This window comes from Arachis ipaensis, chromosome B8 (genome assembly GCF_059453495.1).
Source record: "Arachis ipaensis isolate K30076 ecotype BB chromosome B8, ASM5945349v1, whole genome shotgun sequence".
In the NCBI taxonomy this organism is placed as follows: Eukaryota; Viridiplantae; Streptophyta; class Magnoliopsida; order Fabales; family Fabaceae; genus Arachis; species Arachis ipaensis.
This window is the reverse complement of record NC_142443.1, coordinates 114,851,519-114,874,939: the sequence shown is the minus strand read 5'-3', so window position 1 is coordinate 114,874,939 and position 23,421 is coordinate 114,851,519. Positions and strand designations below refer to the sequence as shown.

General features: G+C 38.9%; 1 non-coding gene across 1 annotated transcript; it reads left to right on the top strand.

The window, feature by feature from the left end:
- Nucleotides 1-22,692: 22,692 nt before the first annotated feature.
- Nucleotides 22,693-22,800, top strand: LOC148549329 (small nucleolar RNA R71). The gene has a single exon (XR_015898174.1). It is a non-coding gene; the product is annotated as a small nucleolar RNA R71 (small nucleolar RNA).
- The last annotated feature ends 621 nt before the right edge of the window (nt 22,801-23,421 follow it).

Here is a 23,421-nt window from a genome sequence, read left to right as displayed (position 1 = left end):
CAACTCCTTTTCCAATTCTGCACAACTAACCAGCAAGTGCACTGGGTCGTCCAAGTAGTAAATCTTACGTGAGTAAGGGTCGATCCCACAGAGATTGTCGGCTTGAAGCAAGCTATGGTCATCTTGTAAATCTTAGTCAGGCAGATTCAATTGGTTATGAGGTTTTCATAATTAAAATATAAATAAAATAAGATAGAAATACTTATGTAATTCAATGGTGGGATTTCAGATAAGCGTATGGAGATACTTGTTGCTTCTGAATCTCTGCTTTCCTACTGTCTTCATTCAATCATTCATACTCCTTTCCATGGCAAGCTGTATGTTGGGGGACCATCGTTGTCAATGGCTACCGTCCATCCTCTCAGTGAAAATGCTCCAAGTGCGCTGTCACGGCACGGCTAATCATCTGTCAGTTCTCAATCATGTTGGAATAGGATCCATTGATCCTTTTGCATCTGTCACTACGCCCAACACTTGCAAGTTTGAAGCTCGTCACAGTCATCCCTTCCCAGATCCTACTCGAAATACCACAAACAAAGTTTAGACTTTCCGGATCTCAGGAATGGCCGCCAATTGATTCTAGCTTATACCACGAAGACTCCAATCTTTCGGAATGGAGGCTAAGAGATACACACTCAAGCTATTACAGATAAAACGGAAGTGGTTGTCAGGCACGCGTACATAGGTGAGAATGATGATGAGTTTCACGAATTATCACATTCATCAGGTTAAAGTGCGAGTGAATATCTTGGAATAAGAATAAGCTTGAATTGAATAGAAAAACAATAGTACTTTGCATTAATTCATGAGGAACAGCAGAGCTCCACACCTTAATCTATAGGGTGTAGAAACTCCACCATTGAAAATACATAAGTGATAATGGTGTTCATTGGCTTCGGCCCCAGAGAGGGAACCAGAATGACCAAGACGTAAAAGTGGTCCAAAGACTCTGAATACAATAGTAAAAAGTCCTATTTATACTAAACTAGTTACTAGGGTTTACAGAGATAAGTAAATGATACAGAAATCCACTTCCGGGACCCACTTGGTGTGTGCTTGGGCTGAGCATTGAGCTTTACACGTGTAGAGGCTTCTCTAGGAGTTAAACACCAGGTTGCAGCCTGTTTGTGGCGTTTAACTCTGGTTTGTAACCTGTTTCTGGCGTTTAACTTCATAATAGGGCAGGAAGTTGGCGTTTGAACGCCAGTTTGCATAGTCAAAACTCGGACAAAGTATGAACTATTATATATTGCTAGAAAGCCCTGGATGTATACTTTCCAACATAATTAAGAGCGCACCAATTGGGTTTCTGTAGCTCCAGAAAATCCATTTCGAGTGCAGGGAGGTCAGAATCCAACAGCATCTGCAGTCCTTTTTCAGCCTCTGAATCAGATTTTTGCTCAGGTCCCTCAATTTCAACCAGAAAATACCTGAAATCACAGAAAAACACACAAACTCATAGTAAAGTCCAAAAATGTGATTTTTATTTAAAAACTAATAAAAACATAGTAAAAACTAACTAAAACATACTAAAAACTACCTAAAAACAATGCCAAAAAGCGTATAAATTATCCGCTCATCACAACACCAAACTTAAATTGTTGCTTGTCCCCAAGCAACTGAAAATCAAATAGGATAAAAAGAAGAGAATATACTATAAATTTCAAAATATCAATGAAACTTAGCTCCAATTAAATGAGCGGGACTAGTAGCTTTTTGCCTCTGAACAGTTTTAGCATCTCACTCTATCCTTTGAAGTTCAGAATGATTGGCATCTATAGGAACTCAGAATTTAGATAGTGTTATTGATTCTCCTAGTTCAGTATGTTGATTCTTGAACACAGCTACTTTATGAGTCTTGGCCATGGCCCTAGGCACTTTGTTTTCCAGTATTACCACCGGATACGTAAATGTCACAGACACATAACTGGGTGAACCTTTTCAGATTGTGACTCAGCTTTGCTAGAGTCCCCAATTAGAGGTGTCCAGGGTTCTTAAGCACACTCTTTTTGCTTTGGATCATGACTTTAACCGCTCAGTCTCAAGCTTTTCACTTGACACCTTCACGCCACAAGCACATGGTTAGGGATAGCTTGGTTTAGCCGCTTAGGCCAGGATTTTATTCCTTTAGGCCCTCCTATCCATTAATGCTCAAAGCCTTGGATCCTTTTTATTTTATCCTTGCCTTTTGGTTTTAAGGGCTACTGGCTTTTTGCTCTTGCCTTTTGGTTTAAAGAGCTCTTGGCTTTTTCTATTTGCTTTTTCTTTTTCTTTCTTTTTTTCTTTTATTTTCGCCATTTTTTTTCTTTTTTTTCGCAAGCTTTGTTCTTCACTGCTTTTTCTTGCTTCAAGAATTAATTTTATAATTTTTCAGATTATCAATAACATTTCTCCTTTTTCATTATTCTTTCAAGAGCCAACAATTTTAACATTCATAAACAACAAATTCAAAAGACATATGCACTGTTCAAGCATTCATTCAGAAAATAAAAAGTATTGTCACCCCATCAAAATAATTAAACTAATTTCAAGGATGAATTCAAAATCATGTACTTCTTGTTCTTTTGTGATAAAAAAACATTTTTCATTTAAGAAAGGTGATGGAGTCATAGGACATTCATAGCTTTAAGACATAGACACTTTGACACTAGTGATCATGTAATAAGACACAAACATAAATAAACATAAAGCATAGTAAACGAAAAATAGAAAAAATAAAGAACAAGGAAATTAAAGAACGGGGCCACCTTAGTGATGGCGGCTAGTTCTTCCTCTTGAAGATCTTATGGAGTGCTTTAGCTCCTCAATTTCTCTTCCTTGCCTTTGTTGCTCCTCCATCATAGCTCTTTGATCTTCTCTAATTTTATGGAGGAGGATGGAATGCTCTTGGTGCTCCATCCTTAGTTGTCCCATGTTGGAACTTAACTCTCCTAGGGAGGTGTTAATTTTCTCCCAATAGTTTTGTGGAGGAAAGTGCATCCCTTGAGGCATCTCAGGAATTTCATGATGAGGAATTTCCTCATGCTCTTGTTGAGGTCCATGAGTGGGCTCTCTTGTTTGCTCCATCCTCTTTTTAGTGATGGGCTTGTCCTCTTCAATGAGGATGTCTCCCTCTATGACAATTTCAGCCGAATTGCAGAGGTGACAAATGAGGTGAGGAAAGGCTAACCTTGCCAAAGTGGAGGACTTGTCAGCCACCTTGTAGAGTTCTTGAGGTATAATCTCATGAACTTTCACTTCCTCCCCAATCATGATACTATGGATCATGATGGCCCGATCCACAGTTACTTCGGATCGGTTGCTAGTAGGAATGATAGAGCGTTGGATGAACTCCAATCATCCTCTAGCCACTGGCTTGAGGTCAAGCCTTCTTAATTGAACCGGCTTGCCTCTTGAGTCAATTTTCCATTGAGCTCCTTCCACACATATGTCCATGAGGACTTGGTCTAACCTTTGATCAAAGTTGACCCTTCTAGTGTAGGGGCGTGCATTTTCTTGCATCATTGGCAAGTTGAATGCCAACCTTACATTTTCCAGACTGAAATCTAAGTATTTCCCCCGAACCATTGTAAGCCATTCTTTGGATTCGGATTCATACTTTGATCATGGTTCCTATTGATCCATGCATTTGCATAGAACTCTTGAACCATTAAGATTTCGACTTGTTGAATAGGATTGGAGAGAACTTCCCATCCTCTTCTTCTAATCTCTTGTCGGATCTCTGGATATTCGCCCTTTTTGAGCTTAAAAGGGACCTCAGGGATCACCTTCTTCTTGGCCACAACTTCATAGAAGTGGTCTTGATGGACCTTTGACATGAATCTCTCCATCTCCCATGACTTAGAGGTGGAAGCAATTGCCTTTCCTTTCCTCTTTCTAGAGGTTTCTCTGGCCTTAGGTGCCATAAATGGTTATGGAAAAACAAAAAGCAATGCTTTTACCACACCAAACTTAAAAGGTTTGCTCGTCCTCGAGCAAAAGAAGAAAGAAAGCAGTAGAAGAAGAAGAAAATGGAGGAGATGGAGGGAGGTTTGTGGTTCAGCCAAGGGGTAGAAGTGGTGGTTATAATGTGTGAAAATGAGGGAGTGGTGAGGGGTTCATATAGGAGTAGGGGGAGGGTTAGGTTTCGTGTATTAGGGTTGAGTTTAGGAAGGAAAGGGTTTTGAATTTGGAGGTAGGTGGGGTTTTTGGGGAAGAGTGGATGGATGTGATTGGTGAGGGGTATTTGGGGAAGAGATATGGAGGTGATTGGTGAAGGGTATTTGGAGAAGAGTGTTAAGAAAAGGTGTGAAGAATAGAAAAGAAGAGGTGGGGTAGGTGGGGATCCTGTGGGGTCCACAGATCCTGAGTGGTCAAGGACTTATCATCCCTGCTCCATTTAGGCGTGTAAATGCCCTTAGAGTGCAATCCTGGCGTTTAACGCCAGACTACTGCTTGTTTCTGGCGTTAAATGCCAGCTTTTCTCCCTTTATTGGTGTTTAACGCCAAGTTGGTGCTTGTTTCTGGCGTTAAACACCAGACTGTAGCTTGTTTCTGGCATTTAACGCCAGCTTGATGCTTCTTTCTGGCGTTAAACGCCAGTCTGATGCTTCTTACTGGCGTTTAAATGCCAGTAAGCTCTTCCTCCAGGGTGAGCTATTTTTAATACTGTTTTTCATTCTGTTTTTGATTTTTTAGTTGTTTTTGTGACTTCACATGATCATCAACCTAAAGAAAACATAAAATAACAAAGGGAAACATAAATAGATAATATTAGATAACATTGGGTTGCCTCCCAATAAGCGCTTCTTTAATGTCAATAGCTTGACAGTGAGCTCTCATGGAGCCTCACAGATAATCAAAGCAAGGTTGTGGTCTCTCAACACCAAACTTAGAGTTTAAATGTGGGGGTTTTGTTTGACTCTATATTGAGAGAAGCTTTTCATGCTTCCTCTCCATGGTTACAGAAGGAGAACTTGAGTCTTAAATACAAGGTAGTCCTCATTCAACTAAAGGACCAACTCTCCTCTATCAACATCAATCACAGCTTTTGCTGTGGCTAGGAAGGGTCTGCCAAGGATGATGGATTCATCCTCATCCTTCCCAGTGTCTAGGATTATGAAATCAGCAGGGATGTAAAGGCCTTCAACCTTTACTAGCATGTCCTCTACTAGTCCATAAGCCTGTTTCATTGATTTGTCTGCTATCTCTAGTGAGATTCTTGCAGCTTGTACCTCAAAGATTCCCAGTTTCTCTATTACAGAGAGTGGCATGAGGTTTATCCCTGATCCCAGGTCACACAGAGCCTTCTCAAAGGTCATGGTGCCTATGGTACAAGGTATGAAGAATTTTTCGGGATCCAATTTCTTCTGAGGTAATGTCTGCCTCATTAATGCATTCAGTTCATTGGTGAACAAGGGGGGTTCATCCTCCCAAGTCTCATTACCAAATAACTTGGCATTCAACTTCATGATTGCTCCTAAATATTTAGCAACTTGCTCTTCAGTGATGTCTTCATCCTCTTTAGAGGAAGAATATTCATCAGAGCTTATGAATGGCAGAAGGAAGTTTAATGGAATCTCTATGGTCTCTATATGAGCCTCAGATTCCTTCGGTTCCTCAAAGGAAAACTCCTTTCTGTCCAGAGGACGTCCCATGAGGCTTTTCTCACTGGGACTTACGTCCTCCTCACTCTCTCCAGGTTCGGCCATGTTGGTCATGGTTATGGCCTTGCACTCTCTCTTGGAATTTTCTTCTGTATTGCTTGAGAGAGTACTGGGAGGAGTGTCAGTAATCTTCTTACTCAGCTGACCCACCTGTGCCTCCAAATTTCTAATGGAGGACCTTGTTTCATTTATGAAACTTAGTATGGTCTTGGATAGATCAGAGACTATGGTTGCCAGGCCAGAATGGCTCTGTTCAGAATTCTCTGTCTGTTGCTGAGAAGATGATGGAAAAGGCTTGCTATTTCTAAACCTATTTCTTCCACCATTATTATTGAAGCCTTGTTGAGGCTTCTATTGGTCCTTCCATGAGAAATTTGGATGATTTCTCCATGAAGGATTATAGATGTTTCCATAGGGTTCTCCTGTGTAATTCACCTCTGCCATTGCAGGGTTCTCAGGATCATAAGCTTCTTCTTCAGAAGATGCTTCTTTAGTAATGTTGGATGCAGCTTGAAATCCATTCAGACTCTGAGAAATCATATTGACTTGCTGAGTTAATATTTTGTTCTGAGCCAATATGGCATTCAGAGTATCAATTTCAAGAACTCCCTTCTTCTGAGGCGTCCCATTGTTCACAGGATTCCTCTCAGAGGTATACATGAACTGGTTATTTGTAACCATTTCAATGAGTTCTTGAGCTTCTGCAGGGGTTTTCAGATGAAGAGATCCTCCTGCAGAATGGTCCAATGACATTTTTGACAACTCAGACAGACCATCACAGAATATACATATGATGCTCCATTCTGGAAGCATGTCAATAGGACACCTTTTGATTAATTGATCATATCTTTCCCAAGCTTCATAGAGGGACTCTGCTTCCTTCTGTCTGAAGGTTTGGATTTTCACTCTAAGCTTGCTCATCTTTTGAGGTGGAAAGAATTTGGCCAGGAAAGCACTGACCAGCTTTTCCCAAGAGTTCAGGCTTTCCTTAGGTTGTGAATCCAACTATGTTCTAGCTCTGTCTCTTACAGCAAAAGGGAAAAGCATAAGCCTATAGACCTCGGGATCAACTCCATTGGTCTTGACAGTGTCACAGATTTGCAAGAATTCAGATAAAAACTGATGAGGATCTTCCATTGAAAGTCCATGAAACTTGCAATTCTGTTGCATTAGAGAAATTAATTGAGGCTTAAGCTCAAAGTTGTTTGCTCCAATTGCAGGAATTGAGATGCTTCTTCCATAGAAGTCAGCAGAGGGTGCAATGAAGTCACCAAGCATCTTCCTTGCATTGTTGGCATTGTTATTTGGTTCGGCCATGTTTCCTTCTTTTTCGAAAATTTCTGTCAGGTTCTCTCCAGAGGGTTGTGCTTTAGCTTCTCTTAGTTTTCTCTTAAGAGTCCTTTCAGATTCAGGATCAGCTTCAATAAGAATATATTTATCCCTCTTCCTGCTCATATGAAAAAGAAGAGAACAGAAAAGACGAGGAATCCTCTATGTCACAGTATAGAGATTCCTTTATGTGAGTAGAAGAAGAGAAGAATAGAAGAGGGAGAAGAGAAAAATTCGAACACAGAAAAGAAGAAGAGGTTCGAATTATGAGTAGAAGAGAAGTGTTAGTAAATAAATAAATAAATAAATAGAGAGAGATGAGAGGGGAAAGAATTTGAAAATTAAATAAAATAAAATAAAAATATTTTTGTTTTTATTTTAAATATTAGTTATAATTCAAAATTTAAAAGAATTAAAGTAAAATTGAATTTTTAAAACAATTAGTTAATTAAGAAGGAATTTTGAAAACGAGGGGAGGGGTTTTCGAAAATTAGAGAGAGAAAATTAGTTAGGTGATTTTGAAAAAGATATGATTGAGATAGAAAACTTTTAAAATCAAACAAAAAGTTAAGTGGTTAATTGAAAAAGATTTGAAAATCAAATTTAAAAAGAGAGAAGTTAGGAAAGATTTTGAAATTAAGTTTTGAAAAAGATATGATTGAAAATCATTTTGAAAAAGATTTGAAAAAGAAATTTAAAAAGATTTGATTTTGAAATTAAAGTTGATTACTTGACTAACAAGAAACTAAAAGATATGATTTTAAAATTTAAAGATTGAAACTTTTCTTAATAGGCAAGTAACAACTTGAAATTTTTTTTTTTAATCTAAACATTAAATGTTAGCATTAATTTTGAAAATATGAAATAAAAATAAGAAAAAGATTTTTGAAAATCAATTTGAAATTTTCAAAAATATGAAAGAAAAAATGAAAAAGATTTGATTTTTGAAAAAGAGAGAATTTTTAAATTGAAAATTTGACTTGATTCATAAGAAACAATTAAATTTTAAAATTTTATAACTAAATCAATTCAAATTTTCGAAATTTATGAGAAGAATAAAGGAAAGATATTTTTTTTTTGAATTTTTAATGAAGAGAGAGAAAAACAATAAAATGACTCAAAATATGAAAATTCAAGATCAAAACTCATGATGCATGCAAGAACACTTTGAATGTCAAGATGAATACCAAGAACACTTTGAATGTCAAGATGAACATCAAGAACATGTTTTTGAAAATTTTTAAGAAAAGAAACACATACAAGACACCAAACTTAGAAATTTTCAATGTTTAGACACTAACAAATTGAAAATGCATATGAAAAATAAGAAAAGACACAAAACATGAAAATGCAAAGATCAAACAAGGAAAATATGCAAGAACAACTTGAAGATTATGAAGAACTCAATGCATGTATTTTTTCGAAAATTTTAAGAAAATTAAAAAGATGCAATTGACACCAAACTTAAAACTTGACACAAGACTCAAACAAGAAACACAAAATATTTTTGGTTTTTATAATTTAAAAATTTTTTTGTATTTTTTTCGAAGATTAATTGGAAAAAGAAAAATAAGGATTTCAAAATTTCTAATGAGAATTCCAAGAATCATGCAATGTTAGTCTAAAACTCCGGTCCAGGAATTAGACATGGCTTACTAGCCAGCCAAGCTTTCAGTGAAAGCTTCGGTCCAAAACACTAGACATGGCCAATGGCCAACCAAGCTTTAGCAGATCATTACATACAACAGCTAAATTGCTGAGAAAGACAAAGAAGCTCTTCTAAGGATAAGTGAAACCTCGGTCCAAAAGATTAGACATGGCTTAACAGCCAGCTAGGATTCAACATATCATCATGAAACTCTAGAATTCATTCTTAAAAATTCTGAAGTCAAAGAATAATTTATTTTTTTGAAAATTTTTCGAAAATAAAAAGAATAAAAACAAAAACTTAAAAATAAAATAAAATTACCTAATCTGAGCAACAAGATGAACCGTCAGTTGTCCAAACTCGAACAATCCCCGGCAACGGCGCCAAAAACTTGGTGCACGAAATTGTGATCTCAACGGCGCCAAAAACTTGGTACGCACGATTATAATCTCAACTCCTTTTCACAACTCCGCACAACTAACCAGCAAGTGCACTAGGCCGTCCAAGTAATAAACCTTACGTGAGTAAAGATTGATCCCACGGAGATTGTCGGCTTGAAGCAAGCTATGGTCATCTTGTAAATCTCAGTCAGGCAGATTCAATTCGTTATGAGGTTTTGATAATTAAAATATAAATAAAATAAGATAGAAATACCTATGTAATTCATTGGTGGGATTTCAGATAAGCGTATGGAGATGCTTGTTGCTTCTGAATCTCTACTTTCCTACTGTCTTCATTCAATCATTCATACTCCTTTCCATGGCAAGATGTATGTTGGGAGATCACCGTTGTCAATAGCTACCGTCCGTCCTCTCGGTGAAAATGGTCCAAGTGCACTGTCACCGCACGGCTAATCATCTGTCAGTTCTCGATCATGTTGGAATAAGATCCATTGATCCTTTTGCGTCTGTCACTACGCCCAACACTCGGGAGTTTGAAGCTCGTCACAGTCATCCCTTCCCAGATCCTACTCGGAATACCACATACAAGGTTTAGACTTTCCGGATCTCAGGAATGGCCACCAATTGATTCTAGCTTATACCACGAAGACTCCGATCTTTCGGAATGGAGGCTAAGAGATACACACTCAAGCTATTGCAAATAGAACGGAAGTGGTTGTCAGGCACGCGTTCATAGGTGAGAATGATGATGAGTGTCACGGATCATCACATTCATCAGGTTGAAGTGCGAGTGAATATCTTGGAATAAGAATAAGCTTGAATTTAATAGAAAAACAATAGTACTTTGCATTAATAATTCATGAGGAACAGTAGAGCTCCACACCTTAATCTATTGGGTGTAGAAACTCCACCGTTGAAAATACATAAGTGATAATGGTGTTCATTGGCTTCGGCCCCATAGAGGGAACCATAATGACCAAGACGTAAAAGTGGTCCAAAGACTCTGAATACAATAGTAAAAAGTCCTATTTATACTAAACTAGTTACTAGGGTTTACAGAGATAAGTAAATGATGCAGAAATCCACTTCCGGGGCCCACTTGGTGTGTGCTTGGGCTGAGCATTGAGCTTTACACATGTAGAGGCTTCTCTTGGAGTTAAATGCCAGGTTGCAGCCTGTTTGTGGCGTTTAACTCTGGTTTGTAACCTGTTTCTGGCGTTTAACTTCAGAATAGGGCAGAAAGTTGGCGTTTGAACGCCAGTTTGCATCGTCAAAACTCGGGCAAAGTATAGACTATTATATATTGCTGGAAAACCCTGAATGTCTACTTTCCAACGCAATTGAGAGCGTGCCAATTGGATTTCTGTAGCTCCAGAAAATCCATTTCGAGTGCAGGGAAGTTAGAATCCAACAGCATCTGCAGTCCTTTTTCAGCCTCTGAATCAGATTTTTGCTCAGGTCCCTCAATTTCAGCCAGAAAATATCCGAAATCACAGAAAAATATACAAAATCATAGTAAAGTCCAGAAATATGATTTTTATTTAAAAACTAATAAAAACATAGTAATAACTAAAACATACTAAAAACTACCTAAAAATAATGCCAAAAAGCGTATAAATTATCCGCTCATCATGTATCAACAACCAAGCTAGACCACGATTGAATTGAGTTATTAAAGATTTTACAAACTTGCAAGAAAAGGGATGATCATGGTGAAAACATAGAATTGAGCATCGAACCCTCACTGGATGTGTATCCGCTCTAGTCGCTCAAGTGTATAGGGTCGATCCACTCAATTCTCCCCTAATCATGCTTTCCGAGATTTGTTTTTCATCTAATAATCAACAATTATTTCATGCATGCATACAATTATCATGAGGTCTTTCTCATAGGTTGTAATGGGGATAGGGTCAAGGTAGGATGCATATGGTTAAGTGAGCTTGAGATTTGAATCTTTGATTAACTTAAACTTCCCACCTAACCTATGACAACCTATACAATTTCAAAGCTAACCTAACTACCCATTCTTCACTTTTTTCACACACTCATGCATTCTTTTCTTGATCCCAACTCATATGCATTGATTATTATTAGACTTTACTTTGGGACATTTTGTCCCCTTTTTATTGTTTTTCTTTTTCTTTATTTTTTTATTTTTTTCTTTTGATATATATTTTTTTCCTTTTTATTTTCTCTCTTTTTTTTCTTTTTGCAATAAAGTATATACAAAAATATCAATGCATATGGTTTTACATTTAATTAACACATGAGTATGTACCCAATTCCCAATATTTTCAACAAAAATACCACACACACCTTTTCCCTCAACCAATGTCCCAAGTTTTCCCACACTTGAATGATTCACACACTCTAGCCCAAGCTAATCAAAGATCCAAATAAAGACATTTATTGTCTTTCGCTTTAAGGCTTGTAATGTGCTAATATTATGAACAAAGTGGGTTAATCGTAGGCTCAAAGTTGGCTAGCAATGGAAGATAAAAGGTAAGGCTATTTGGGTAAGTGAACTAATTGAACAACAGCCTCAATCATATAAATGCATGTATATACAAAATAATGGACATAGAGAATTAAACAAATCAAAGATTACAATCATAGAAAGAGAAGAATGCACACAAGAAGGAAAATAAGTGGTTATAAGATGTAACCACACAATTAGGCTCAAATCTCACATGCTTGTGTTCTTAGCTTAAAAATATGATCCACAATATATAATTCAAGCAAGTTCAATGAAAATTTTTTTTACTCAAATCAATTGGGGTGTCAATGCCCTATAGATGAATTTCTTGAAAGATTTCATTATTTTGACTAAGCTTATTATGTATATATATGCAAAATAAGAAAATACAACAAAAATCCTGAAAGACCTAAAAATAAGATACAAAAGTGTTGGGATTAGAAATTTGTCACCCAAAAACGCCGACTGGTCGGACGACCTCCCCATACTTAAAAGCTTGCACCGTCCTTGGTGTATCCAAAGATGAACAAGGGGGTATGGCGACTCTCCGGATTGCCACCTTCAGCTAGTGGATCAACCGATTGTTGCATGTTCTCTCTTCTGCTTCCATTTTTTTCTTATAATGATTCATCCTGAAGATAGAAGGCAGGATAGTAAGAAAAGTAAATGCACAAGCAAGGAAGCATACATTGTTGGAATGAGGTGAATCATGGTGCGGTATTTTACAACCACACTTACCAACCGGCAAGTGCACCGGGTCGTACCAAGTAATACCTTACGTGAGTAAGGGTCGATCCCACGAGGATTGATGGACTAAGCAACAATAGTTTTTGATAGGCTTAGTTAGACAAACAAAAATTGGTGTTGAGATGCAATATAAAAGACATTAAACAATATCAAAAATATTGAAGAAGGACAAGTAATTAAGTTGGGAATAATATATGGAGAAGGCAGTTAAGGTTTCAGAGTTATCTATTTTCTGGATTGACTTTTCTTATTAACTATTTTTATCATGCAAGATTTAATTCTTGGCAAACTATTTGTGACTAGACCCTAATTCCTTAGACCTTCCTAGTCTCCTCTAAAATTCATCAACTGCCAATTCCTTGGTCAATTGATTCCAATTAGAGGGTGATGATCAAATTCTAGTTTATATGCCACAAGAATCCTAATTATCCAAAAATAAAGGGATTATATGTCACGTATCCCGTTAAATACAAACAATTAGAAATTCAGGATAATATGTTTTCAAGCTATTGTTCAAGTAAAGAGCTTTTCCAAGTTTTACAAGAACTCAAATAGAACATGGGTCATACTTCCGTTCCACCCAAAGTCATAAAATAAAGAACGAAAACAATTATTGAATATAAATCAAAACATGAATTAAAATAGAAAAACAATATTATCAATCCATACAATAGACAGAGCTCCTAACCTTAACAGTGGAGGATTAGTTGCTCATGGAATACGGAATATAAATTTTTATGGAATAATGTTGTGGAATGTTCTGGAACTACCCTATTGGGATCCCTTTTATAACTAATCCTAATAATTTAAAAATCAAATTTCTAAAATTAAAATTAAAATAATATCTTTTCCTAAAATAAGATTTGAATTTAAATTCGAATTAATTAATCAAGTCTTCAGCTGATGGGTGGGACCACTTGATTTGTCCATTCTGCAGCTTCTAATCTGTGATTTATGGGCTAAGAACTGGGTCAAAACAGCCCAGAAATCGCCCCCAGCATTTTTCTACATTTTCTGCACGTGGCGCATGTGACGCGTCCGCATCGTCCACGCGTTTGCGTCATTTGTGCAGATTCCAGTTCGCGCGTTCGCGTCAGGCACGCGATCGCGTCGTTGCGATTTCCTCCATTCCGCGCGATCGCGTGAGCCATGCGTCCGCATCGGTATTTGCTGGTCATCTCTTTGACTTCTTCTATTTCTCTGCAGAAACTCCATCAAATTCCGCCAAATGCTACCTGAAATAAACAGTATTGTACAAAACTCAAAATAGCATCCATAGTGGCTAAAATATAATTAATTCTTAATTAAATTCAACAATTTAGATGCAAATTCACTAGGAAAAGATAGACAAGATGCTCACGCATCACAACACCAAACTTAAACTGTTGCTTGTCCTCAAGCAACCAAAACTAATATAAGCTTAGGATGTGAATTTGCATGAGAATGAGAGTTCGATTAAGCTCATGTCTCTTCTTATAGTGGGGTTTACAACTGCAATTCTGAACAGTTTTGGCATCTCACTTTATCCTTTGAAGTTCAGAATGATTGGCATCCATAGGAACTCAGAATTCAGATAGTGTTATTGACTCTCCTCGTTCAGAATGTTGATTCTTGAACACAGCTATTTTATGAGTCTTAGCTGTGACCCTAAGCATTTTATTTTCCAATATTACCACCGGATACATAAATGCCACAGACACATAACTGAGTGAACCTTTTCAGATTGTGACTCAGCTTTGCTAGAGTCCCCAGTTAGAGGTGCCCAGAGTTCTTAAGCACACTCTTTTTGCTTTGGACCACGACTTTAACCGCTCAGTCTCAAGCTTTTCACTTGACACCTTCACGCCACAAGCACATGATTAGGGACAGCTTGATTTAGCCGCTTAAGCCAGGATTTTATTCCTTAGAGCCCTCCTATCCATTAATGCTCAAAGTCTTGGATCCTTTTTACCCTTTGCCTTTTAGTTTAAAGGGTTATTGGCTTTTTCTGCTTGCTTTTTCTCTTCTTCTTTTTTTCCGCAAGCTTTGTGTTTTTCACTGCTTTTTCTTGCTTCAAGAATCAATTTTATGATATTTCAGATTATCAATAACATTTCTCTTTTTCATCATTCTTTCAAGAGTCAACAATTTTAACATTCATAAACTTCACTATCAAAAAATATGCACTGTTCATGTCATGCATTCAGAATCACAGAAAATACCACCACTTTTAATAAGACTATTATTCAATATAGACCCACTTTCTCATGCAATATATCACTCCTATATTTTTTTATTTAAGCTCAATGAGTAATACATGAGACATCTTTTCAGAATTAAAGCAATAGGAAAACTAAACTAGTCCTAGGATTCTAACTAATAAAGGATCATGCAACAAACAAAGCAAAATAACAGGAAACCGGAATATAACCTAGAAAAAGAAGGGAGGAATAAAAAATGAAAAGAACTCAACCACCTTAATTATCCTAGCGGTCACTTTATTCTTCAGGTTGTGCTCCTTCGCGAAGATGATTCGCCTCCCTTTTGTACTAGAAAACCTATAGCGCAGCGTCAACACCAAACTTAAAGGTTTTCTTGTCCTCAAGCAAAGAAGAACTGAAAATAGAAGAGACAAATATTAAAATGAAAGAAAAAAAATAAAAGGATAAGAGAAAAAGAGAGAATTAGGATTGGGAGAGAGAGAGAGAGAGAAAGAAACTAGGTGGCGCAAGCGACGCGTTCGCGTCAATGACGCGATCGCGTACGTTGCGCATCCTTCATAATGACGCGTTAGCATCATGCACGCGTCCGCGTGGATGGCCATGTATGCAAATGACGCGGAGGCGTCGGGCACGCGTCCGCGTGACCAAATTTGTGCTTTTAGCAAACATCTTGCCTCAAGCCAGCACAACTCTCTGCCCAGACACCTTTTACGTCGATTCTTCATGTCACGCGTCCGCGTAAATGACGCGGTCGCGTGAAATGGCAAAAATCATGAATGACGCGGTCGCGTGAGCCATGCGTCTGCATGGGCTTGTTTGTGCTACAGGCATAATTCTTGCGCCACTCCCGTGCAACTCTCTGTTCAAATTTATTTTTCACACACACATGATTGACGCGTTCGCGTCAATGATGCGACCGCGTCATGTGCCTCTCTTTTTTCTTTTTTCTTTTTTTTTAGCCTGAGGTGTTCGGTTCCTGTGATAAAATAGCTGCATGATCAGAAAATTAGTAAGAACTTAATAAAAATCAAATAAGTAAAAATTTACTACTAATAAAAATAAAACAAAATAAAGCTAAGAATGAAAAGGAATGATCATACTACGGTGGGTTGTCTCCCACCTAGCACTTTTAGTTAAAGTCCTTAAGTTGGACATGTTGTGAGCTTCTTGTCATGGTGGCTTGTGCTTGTACTGATCCAGGAATCTCCACCAATGTTTGTAATTCCAATGGCTACCGGGATCCCAAACGAGGCGCATAACGCCTTTGAGCAAGTGGAAACAAGTGACAGGGCCCCAAGAGTGTTGATTGTGGGAATGAATTCCAGGGTCCCAAACCTTGCTTTTACACCCGTCTTCTTGTGTATCACCATTGTTCCCACCGGGTGGCAAGCAATCTGAATTCTCACAAAGACATCCAAACAACCTTCTAGACCCATTCAAATTAGCTCTACACCAATTCTTGCACTTCAATTCGGAGCATGCAACCATATTGAACCTTGCTTGACAACTCTTACCACTGACCATCTTCCTCTTACTATTAAAGCCACAAAGAACTCTAAGTTGACCATTCGTCTCCAGTAGCCCATATTCAAGTGGGAACGTAAAGGTTAAGGATAGGAATTTTACCCACTTGAATGTTGTATTAGATGGTGATGGCTTTGGAAGAGGTCTTGCAAGCTCCACTCCCTTATGTTCTTCTGGTGCGCAGAAATTGTGATTACACTTTGATTATGTAAAATTCATTGCTCTTTCTTTCCCTGGTGATGGCGCCAAAAACATGATGCCAATACCATGGTTCACAACTTCGCACAACTAACCAGTAAGTGCACTAGGTCGTCCAAGTAATACCTTACATGAGTAAGGGTCGAATCCCACGGAGATTGTTGGTATGAAGCAAGCTATGGTCACCTTGTAAATCTCAGTCAGGCGGATATCAAATGGTTATGGAGTTTTCGAAATTAATTAATAAAAGAATGATAGAAATACTTATGTAATTCCTTGGTGAGAATTTCAGATAAGCGTATAGAGATGTATTTGTTCCTCTGAATCTCTGCCTTCCTGCTGTCTTCATCCAATCAGTCTTACTCCTTTCTATGGCTGGCTTTATGCAAGGACATCACCGTTGTCAGTGGCTACATCCCCTCCTCTTGTGAAAATGGTCCAAGACGCCCTGTCACGGCACGGCTAATCATCTGAGGTTCCCGATCATGCTGGAATAGGATTCACCCTCCTTTTGCGTCTGTCACTACGCCCAGCACTCGCGAGTTTGAAGCTCGTCACAGTCATTCAATCATTGAATCCTACTCGGAATACCACAGACAAGGTTTAGACTTTTCAGATTCTCTTGAATGCCGCCATCATTCTAGCTTACACCACGAAGATTCTGATTAAGAGATCTAAGAGATACTCATTCAGTCGAAGGTAGAACGGAAGTGGTTGTCAGGCACGCGTTCATAGGGAATGATGATGATTGTCACGTTCATCACATTCAGGTTGAAGAGCGAATGAATATCTTAGAAGCGGAATAAGTTGAATTGAATAGAAAAACAGTAGTACTTTGCATTAATCTTTGAGGAACAGCAGAGCTCCACACCTTAATCTATGGAGTGTAGAAACTCTACCGTTGAAAATACATAAGTGAATAGAGGGTAGGCATGGCCGAGTGGCCAGCCTCCCATGGAGGTCTAGAGATCTAAAAATGATCAAAAGATTCAAAGATCCAAAAATGATCCAAAGATCCTAATACAATGGTAAAAGGTCCTATTTATAATAAACTAGCTACTAGGGTTTACAGAAGTAAGTAATTGATGCATAAATCCACTTCTGGGGCCCACTTGGTGTGTGCTTGGGCTGAGCTTGAAGTCTACACGTGGAGAGGTCATTCTTGGAGTTGAACGTCAGCTTTTGTGCTAGTTTGGGCGTTGAACTCCACTTTGCAACTTGTTTCTGGCGCTGGACGCCAGAATTGGGTAGAGAGCTGGCGTTGAACGCCAGTTTGCGTCAACTAATCTTGGGCAAAGTATGGACTATTATATATTTCTGGAAAGCCCTGGATGTCTACTTTCCAACGCAATTGGAAGCGCGCCATTTTGAGTTCTGTAACTCTAGAAAATCCATTTTGAGTGCAGGGAGGTCAGAATCCAACAGAATCAGCAGTCCTTCTTCTACCTCTGAATCTGATTTTCCCTCAATTTCAGCCAGAAAATACCTAAAATCACAGAAAAACACACAAACTCATAGTAAAGTCCAGAAATGTGAATTTAACATAAAAACTAATGAAAACATCCCTAAAAGTAACTAGATTCTCCTAAAAACATACTAAAAACAATGCCAAAAAGCGTATAAATTGTCCGCTCATCACACACCAAACTTAAATTGTTGCTTGTCCCCAAGCAACTGAAAATCAAATAGGATAAAAAGAAGAGAATATACTATAAATTCCAAACTATCAATGAAACATAGCTCCAATTAAATGAGCAGGACTTGTAGCTTTTTTCCTCTTGAATAGTTTTGGCATCTCACTTTATCCATTGAGGTTCAGAATGATTGGCATCTATAGGAACTCAGAGTTCAGATAGTGTTATTGATTCTCCTAGTTCAGTATGATGATTCTTGAACACAGCTATTTTATGAGTCTTGGCCGTGGCCCTAAGCACTTTGTTTTCCAGTATTACCACCGGATACATAAATGCCACAGACACATAATTGGGTGAACCTTTTCAGATTGTGACTCAGCTTTGCTAAAGTCCCCAATTAGAGGTGTCCAGGGTTCTTAAGCACACTCTTTTTTTGCTTTGGACCTTGACTTTAACCGCTCAGTCTCAAGTTTTCACTTGACACCTACACGCCACAAGCACATGGTTAGGGACAGCTTGGTTTAGCCGCTTAGACCAGGATTTTATTCCTTTAGGCCCTCCTATCCACTGATGCTCAAAGCCTTGGGATCCTTTTTATTTGCCCTTGCCTTTTGGTTTTAAGAGCTTTTGGCTTTTTCTGCTTGCTTTTTCTTTTTCTTTCTATTTATTTTTTTTTTCGCCTATTTTTTTTTCTGCAAGCTTTGTCTTTTGCTGCTTTTTCTTGCTTCAAGAATCATTTTTATGATTTTTCAGATTATCAAATAACATGTCTCCTTGTCATCATTCTTTCAAGAGCCAACATATTTAACATTCTTAAACAACAACTTCAAAAGACATATGCACTGTTCAAGCATTCATTCAGAAAACAAGAAGCATTGTCACCACATTAATATAATTAAACTAAGTTCAAGGATAAATTCGAAACTCATGTACTTCTTGTTCTTTTGAATTAAAACAGTTTTTATTTAAGAGAGGTGATGGATTTATAGGACATTCATAACTTTAAGACAAAGTTACTAACTACTAATAATCATGTAGTGAAGACACAAACATAGATAAGCACATAACATAGAAAACGAAAAACAGAAGAAATAAGAACAAGGAATGAATCCACCTTAGTGATGGTGGCGTTTCCTTCTTGAGGAACCAATGATGTCCTTGAGCTCTTCTATGTCTCTTCCTTGTCTTTGTTGCTCCTCCCTCATTGCTTTTTGATCTTCTCTTATTTCGTGAAGGATGATGGAGTGCTCTTGATGTTCCACCCTTAGTTGTCCCATGTGGGAACTTAATTCTCCTAGGGAGGTGTTGATTTACTCCCAATAGTTTTGTGGAGAAAAATGCATTTGAGGCATCTCCGGGATCTCATGGTGATGAGCTTCATACGCCTCTTGAGCTCCATGAATGGGCTCTCTTGCTTGCTCCATCTTTTTCTTAGTGATGGATTTCTCTTCCTTAATGGGAATGTCTCCTTCTATGAAAGCTCCAGCTGAGTAGCATAAATGGCAAATAAGATGAGGAAATGCTAGCCTTGCCATGGGGGATGACTTTTCGGCTATTTTGTAGAGTTCATTAGAGATGACTTCATGAACTTCTATTTCCTCTCCAATCATGATGCTATGAATCATGATGGCCCGATCCACAGTAACTTCAGATCGGTTGCTAGTGGGGATGATGGAGCATTGGATGAATTCCAACCATCCTCTAGCCACAGGCTTGAGGTCCAATCTTCTTAGTTGAACCGGCTTGCCTTTGGAGTCAATCTTCCATTGAGCTCCTTCCACACATATGTCCATAAGGACCTGGTCCAACCTTTGATCAAAGTTGACTCTTCTTGTGTAGGGGCGTGCGTTCTCTTCCATGTTTGGCAAGTTGAACGCCAACCTCACATTCTCCGGACTAAAATCTAAGTATTTCCCCCGAACCATTGTAACATAGTTCTTTGGTTCCGGGTTCTTACTTTGATCATGGTTCTTGGTGATCCATGCATTGGCATAGAACTCTTGAACCATTAGGATGCCGACTTGTTGGATGGGATTTGTTAGAACTTCCCAACCTCTTCTTTGAATTTCATGTCGGATCTCCGGATACTCATTTCTTTTGAGTTTGAAAGGGACCTCGGGGATCACCTTCTTCTTGGCCACAACATCATAGAAGTGGTCTTGATGGGCTTCGGAGATGAACCTTTCCATCTCCCATGACTCGGAGGTGGAAGCTTTTGTCTTCCCTTTTCCTTTTCTAGAGGATTTTCCGGTCTTAGGTGCCATCAATGGTAATGGAAAAACAAAAAGCTTATGCTTTTACCACACCAAACTTAGAATTTTGCTCGCCCTCGAGCAAGAGAAGAAAGAATAGAAGAAGAAGAAGAAGAAATGGAGGAGAGGGAGAAGGGAAGGTGCTTCGGCCAAGAAGGGTATAGAGGGGTGTGTTGTGTGAGTATGAGGAAGAATGGAGGGCTTTATATAGGGAAGGGAGGGGGGTATGAGGTTCGGCCATATGGGTGGGTTTGGGTGGGAAAGTGATTTTGAATTTTGAAGGTAGGTGGAGTTTATGAGGTAGGTTTATGGGGAAGAGTGGATGGATGTGAGTGGTGAAGAGGTGATGTGGAAAAGAGATTGAGGTGATTGGTGAAGGGTTTTGGGGAAGAGTGTTTATGGGATTGTGTGAAAGAGGGGTGAGAAGAAGTGAGTGGAGGTAGGTGGGGATCCTGTGGGGTCCACAGATCCTGAGGTGTTCAAGGATTTACAACCTTGCACCAAATTAGGCATGTAAAATGCCTTTGCACACAACTCTGGGCGTTCAGCGCCAGGTTGGTGCTTGTTCTGGTCGTTGAACGCCCATTTGTAGCCCATTTCTGGCGTTGAACGCCAGAACCATGCTTGTTCTGGGCGTTCAGCGCCAGCTCTCCTCCAGGGTGCATTTCTGGTGTTCAGCGCCAGAACCATGCTCTGTTCTGGCGTTGAACGCCCAAAACATGCTTCTTACTAGCGTTTAAACGCCAGTAAGGTCTTCCTCCAGGGTGTGATTTTTCTTCTGCTGTTTTTGACTCCGTTTTCAATTTTTATATTTATTTTGTGACTCCACATGATCATGAACCTATAAAGACATATAACTAAGAAAAATATAGTTAGATAAATAAAAATTGGGTTGCCTCCCAACAAGCGCTTCTTTAATGTCAATAGCTTGACAGTGGGCTCTCATGGAGCCTCACAGATGTGCAGAGCTTTGTTGAGACCTCCCAACACCAAACTTAGAGTTTGGATATGGGGGTTTGACACCAAACTTAGAGTTTGGTTGTGGCCTCCCAACACCAAACTTAGAGTTTGATTGTGGGGCTTTGGTTGACTCTGCTTTGAGAGAAGCTTTTTCTGCTTCCTCTCCATGGATGCAGAGAGAGATCCTTGAGTTGTAAACACAAGGACGTCCTCATTTATTTGAAGGATCAATTCTCCTCTGTCCACATCAATCACAGCTCTTGCTGTGGCTAGGAAAGGTCTTCCTAGGATGATGGATTCATCCTCTTCCTTTCCAGTATCCAGGACTATGAAATCAGCAGGGATGTAAAGGCCTTCAACCTTTACTAACACGTCCTCTACTTGTCCATAAGCCTGTTTTCTTGAATTGTCTGTCATCTCTAATGAGATTTTAGCAGCTTGCACCCCATAGATTCCCAGTTTCTCTATTACAGAGAGGGGCATGAGGTTTATTCCTGAACCAAGGTCACACAGAGCCTTAAAGATCATGGTGCCTATGGTACAAGGTATTATGAACTTTCCAGGATCCTGTCTCTTCTGAGGCAATGTCAGTTGATCCAGATCACTTAGTTCATTGGTGAACAAGGGAGGTTCATCTTCCCAAGTTTCAATACCAAATAATTTGGCATTCAGCTTCATGATTGCACCAAGAAACTTGGCAGTTTGCTCTTCAGTAACATCCTCATTCTCTTCAGAAGAGGAATACTTATCAGAGCTCATGAAGGGCATAAAGAGGTTTAATGGAATCTCTATGGTCTCTAGTTGAGCCTCAGATTCCTTTGGTTCCTCAGAGGGAAGCTCCTTATTGATCACTGGATGTCCCAGGAGGTCTCCCTCCTTGGGATTCACGTCCTCCTCTCCTTCTTTGGGTTCGGCCATTTTGGTTATGTCAATGGCCTTGCACTCTCCTTTTGGATTCTCTTCTGTATTGCTTGGGAGAGTACTAGGAGGGATTTCAGTGATTCTTTTACTCAGGTGGCCCACTTGTGCTTCCAAATTTTTAATGGAAGACCTTGTTTCATTCATGAAACTTACAGTGGCCTTGGATAGATCAGAGACTAAGGTTGCTAAGCTAGATGGATTCTGCTCAGAATTATCTGTCTGTTGCTGAGTGGATGATGGAAAAGGCTTGCTATTGCTAAACCTGTTTCTTCCACCATTATTAAAGCCTTGTTGAGGCCTTTGATCCTTCCATGAGAGATTTGGATGATTTCTCCATGATGGATTATAGGTGTTTCCATAAGGTTCACCTAAGTAATTCACCTCTGCTATTGCAGGGTTCTCAGGATCATAAGCTTCTTCTTCAGAAGATGCCTCTTGAGTACTGTTGGATGCAGCTTGCATTCCATTCAGACTCTGAGAAATCATATTGACTTGCTGAGTCAATATTTTATTCTGAGCCAATATGGCATTCAGAGTATCAATTTCAAGAACTCCCTTCTTCATAGGCGTCCCATTATTCACAGGATTCCTCTCAGAAGTGTACATGAACTGGTTATTAGCAACCATGTCAATGAGTTCTTGAGCTTCTGCAGGCGTTTTCTTTAGGTGAATGGATCCACCTGCAGAAGTATCCAATGACATCTTTGATAGCTCAGATAAACCATCATATAATATATCCAGGATGGTCCATTCTGAAAGCATGTCAGAAGGACACTTTTTGGTCAGTTGCTTGTATCTTTCCCAAGCTTCATAGAGGGATTCACCTTCCTTCTGTCTGAAGGTCTGAACATCCACTCTAAGCTTGCTCAGCTTTTGAGGAGGAAAGAACTTGGCTAAGAAAGCCGTGACCAGCTTATCCCAAGAGTTCAGGCTGTCTTTGGGTTGAGAGTCCAACCACACTCTAGCTCTGTCTCTTACAGCAAAAGGGAAAAGCATGAGCCTGTAGACTTCAGGATCTACTCCATTAGTCTTAACAGTATCACAGATCTGCAAGAATTCAGTTAAAAACTGAAAGGGATCTTCAGATGGAAGTCCATGAAACTTGCAGTTCTGCTGCATCAGAGAAACTAGCTGAGGTTTCAGCTCAAAATTGTTTGCTCCAATGGCAGGAATAGAGATGCTTCTTCCATGTAAATTAGAATTAGGTGCAGTAAAGTCACCAAGCATTCTCCTTGCATTATTGTTGTTGGGTTCGGCTGCCATCTCCTTTACTTGTTCGAAATTTTTAATAAGGTTGTCTCTGGATTGTTGTAATTTAGCTTCTTTTAGTTTTCTCTTCAGAGTCCTTTCAGGTTCTGGATCAGCTTCAACAAGAATGCCTTTTTCTTTGTCCCTGCTCATAAGAAAGAGAAGAGAAAAAAAAAGAAGAGGAATCCTCTATGTCACAGTAAAGAGGTTCCTTATTGTTAGTAGAAGAAGAAAAGG